At 41.8% G+C, this 3,566-nt stretch overlaps 1 long non-coding RNA gene across 2 annotated transcripts; it reads right to left on the reverse strand.

Annotated features, from left to right (window-relative positions):
* Positions 1–455: 455 nt before the first annotated feature.
* Positions 456–3,070, reverse strand: LOC146697084 (uncharacterized). 2 transcript variants are annotated; one of them, XR_014923131.1, is made up of 5 exons: positions 2,915–3,070; positions 2,697–2,809; positions 971–1,065; positions 802–860; positions 456–638 (listed from the first exon to the last, which is right to left on the reverse strand). It is a non-coding gene; the product is annotated as an uncharacterized LOC146697084 (long non-coding RNA). The 2 variants fall into 2 exon arrangements; XR_014923130.1 differs by having other exon boundaries at positions 456–860.
* Between the last annotated feature and the right edge of the window lie 496 nt (positions 3,071–3,566).

Below are 3,566 nucleotides of genomic sequence, written 5' to 3' on the forward strand. Positions count from 1 at the left end.
TACTGGGTTTTGCTGGGTAATGTGACCAAGATACAGTCAGAGGTTGGCCATAAGATAGACTTCTCCTCTTCAGCTGCCCAAAAAAGGCTCTTGATCAAAACATAAACAGACCATCTGTAGTGACAGGTAAAAGGAGCCGTCCTCAAAAAAGAAATCCCACCTGCTACTGTGGAGGAATTGTCACTGCTATAATGCCATCATGTTTTATCTAGGGGTCTAGATTTATGCCTATAGTGCACTGCCATGTAAATAATTTGCATTTACTGAATGAGTATCACTGTTCAAAAATTGAATAAAGAAACAAACTAATTTTTGCCTTTTTTTATTAAAACCACTTTATAGAACATCACATCAGTTACAATGTAGAATCCATGTCACTGGAGCATTTTGATTCAATAAACAGTAAAAAGGTGAGCTGTGAAGACCAAGGACAAGTGCAGTTCACAGGTTTTTTTATCCAAGGAATCCCAGAAGATTGCATGGTGTCATTGCCCAGCAGTTGTTCGCAGGACATATGGACTCAACCTCAACAATCCCTCACACTGAGCAGCATGAAGTGACAGTGCAGAGGAAAAACTCCCCTTTAACAAGAAGAAACCTCCAGCAGAACCAGAACCCGGTTCAGTACCAGCAGCCATCTGGGTTTGGAGGAGAGAGACAGACACAGAACTACCAAAAGTATATTTTTTTATGTGATTGACTGTTGTTGTAATTCAAGCCCTGAGTGTAGAGCAGGTAAGATATAAAGTTGCATCCTAAATTCCATGCTCATGCAGAGTGTTTAGTTTATGACTTTTTCACCTGGTCATTGAACAGATGGTCTTTTAGGGTTGACCAAGCTGGTACCTTGACTCTGTTCTCTGCAAGATGTTGCAAAAAACAAAATCATATGGAGACAATATTGGACACAAAAAATATATAACAATTTAGTTAAATGTAGCATTAACTCATAAGTCTTGCTAAAGTAAACCTTGTATTCTGATTCATCACAGCAGCAGTTCAGTTGGATGATGTCAGCAACTGCAGCAAGTGTCTTGCTGACTGAATAATTTCATCTTGCATAATCTGAAACAAACACATAAAGACAGAAACAATTTATAAATTAACGTTCGATAAAATCTAAGAATTAATCATTTATTAGATACCAATATGAATATGTCTACCATAAAACTTGTGTGGAGCGAAGTTACATTCAATCAAGATGGTCTGGCATGCTACAACTTTATAGTATTCTGGCTACAAGTATACATACCCATCTTGTACATGTTTTTTAACATTATTATTGTTATTATCCTACCCAATTATGCGTTTCTTTTAATCAGAGTATGCCGTTTTAATGACTTTACAATATCATTTACATTGTGTTCCTTACATTTTCCCTAATTGTATGTTATATTAATCCTATATTTCCATCCATCCATCTTCATCCGCTTTATCCGAGGCCGGGTCGCGGGGGCCCAGACCTCCCTCTGCCCAGCCACCTCCTCCAGCTTATCCGGGGGAATACCAAGGCGTTCCCAGGCCAGCCGAGAGATATAATCTCTCCAGCGTGTCCTGGGTCTGCCCCGGGGCCTCCTCCCGGTGGGACATGCCTGGAACACCTCACCCAGGAGGCGCCCAGGGGGCATCCTTGTCAGATGCCCGAACCACCTCAGCTGGCTCCTTTCGATGTGGAGCAGCAGCTGCTCTACTCTGAGCCCCTCCCAGATGGCCGACCTTCTCACCCTATCTCTAAGGGAGAGGCCAGCCACCCTTCGGAGGAAGCTCATTTCTGCCGCTTGTATCCGCGATCTCGTTCTTTTGGTCACTACCCACAGCTCGTGGCCATAGGTGAGGGTAGGGACGTAGATCGACCGGTAAATTGAGAGCTTCACTTTTACACTCAGCTCCCTCTTCACCACGACGGACCAGTGCAGCGTCCGCATTACTGCAGCTGCAGCCCCAATCCGTCTGTCGATCTCCGGCTCCCTTCTCCCATCACTCGCGAACAAGACCCCGAGATACTTGAACTCCTCCACTTGGGGCAGGAACTCATCCCCGACTCATCCTATATTTCCGTTTTTATATTTCTAATGTTTGCCTTGTTTTCTTCACTGTCTAGTCTGCCTCTGTCTTGCCTGTATGGATGCATTTACACCGAAATGTCCCCAACAAAGGATGTTTTAATTCACCACTATTCCAGTGAAACACGAGTCTCCCATCTTCCTGCTACCGGTCTGGAGTTTTTGTTCACCAAAGCACACACCAACTTCATACTGACGGACAGATCACTGCCCTTTTGCCGCCTTGTCTGACCGTGTTTTGTGGCTTTGGTTCACTTCACCTCACTCTTCCCCATTCTTGTCATTAAATCAGGCAGTTCTGCAACCATGGCAGCCATTCACTCTATGGCTCTATTCATGGTGTATTTTACCCCTTCACCAAAGGCCGTTCTCGTTCCCAACATTATATTTGCAGTGTTCGTCTATCTATCAATATCTGCGGAGTATTTTTTTTAACGAGTATCCCATTTTCTAAAGCACAGCATGTAAAGGGTAGCTCGGTTAGCAGGATGCTAGCATGTAGCGCTTAGTGAGACACGCCTCAGACGAGTTGAGCAAAGACCCCGTCTGTGTACTTTATACGTGAGCAACGGATTTAAATAAAATTAAGGTTTCAAAAGACAAACTTGAAGATAAAAAAATATATATACTCACCGGAGAGCCGCCAGGGTTTGCCGCTGCCATCTTGGCGCTCCTAAATTCAAAACTGCCTCTGCAGTCAGGCAGGGGAGGCGTGGAAATTGTCTTTGAGTTAGTCAAACGTTTTCCTTAGTTCGAGTAGATGATAAAAAATAATAATAATAAATGGGATTTTAAGTAGGACTAGGCGTTCTGTAATGATCTCTATTTAGGAGAAAAACTTAATCACTCACCTTTAAACAGCTCTCTTTTAGGAGACACACTGCTGGCTAACGGTGTCATGTGATCAAACAGCGTAATTTAATTGGCTGAGAGCCACTCGACTCGATCTGGTGCTGATTGCTCTGGCTTGGGTCATTAAAGTTCATCACTTTTGCAGTTGAATTTTTGCAGGTGAATTTTTTGCAGGTGAATTTTTTGCAGGTGAATTTTTTTCAGGTGAATTTTTTCAGGTGAATTTTTGCAGGTGATTTTTTTGCAGGTGAATTTTTGCAGGTGAATTTTTGCAGGTGAATATTTTTGCAGGGAAATTTGGAGGATAAAAATTCAGTGTCATAAATTCAATGTCTAAAAATACTTGAATTCTGATGATACTATATTTCTTCCACAGTTCTTACATACAAAACGAACAAGCTCCACATCTCTAGTTCCATTTATTTATTTAAATTGTTAGCATTGTATCTCATTGGAGCATCCTCAACACTGCTCCAAATGTTTCAGCTTATGTTCAAAAGCTCACTAAGACTCTTGTACCCTTTGATCTTTATGTTTGTCTAGTTTTTACTTGTTCAGGTTCAGACTTTTGTTGCACTGGTGACACGTGTATTCAGTTTTATTGGATAAAGGTTGCACCTATAGGGTTGAATTTTCAGTGTTAAATATAAA

The sequence above is a fragment of the Copadichromis virginalis genome, linkage group LG12 (genome assembly GCF_057382275.1).
Source record: "Copadichromis virginalis isolate Kocher_CV1m ecotype Utaka linkage group LG12, C_Virginalis_male_GT1.1, whole genome shotgun sequence".
Lineage (NCBI taxonomy): Eukaryota > Metazoa > Chordata > Actinopteri > Cichliformes > Cichlidae > Copadichromis > Copadichromis virginalis.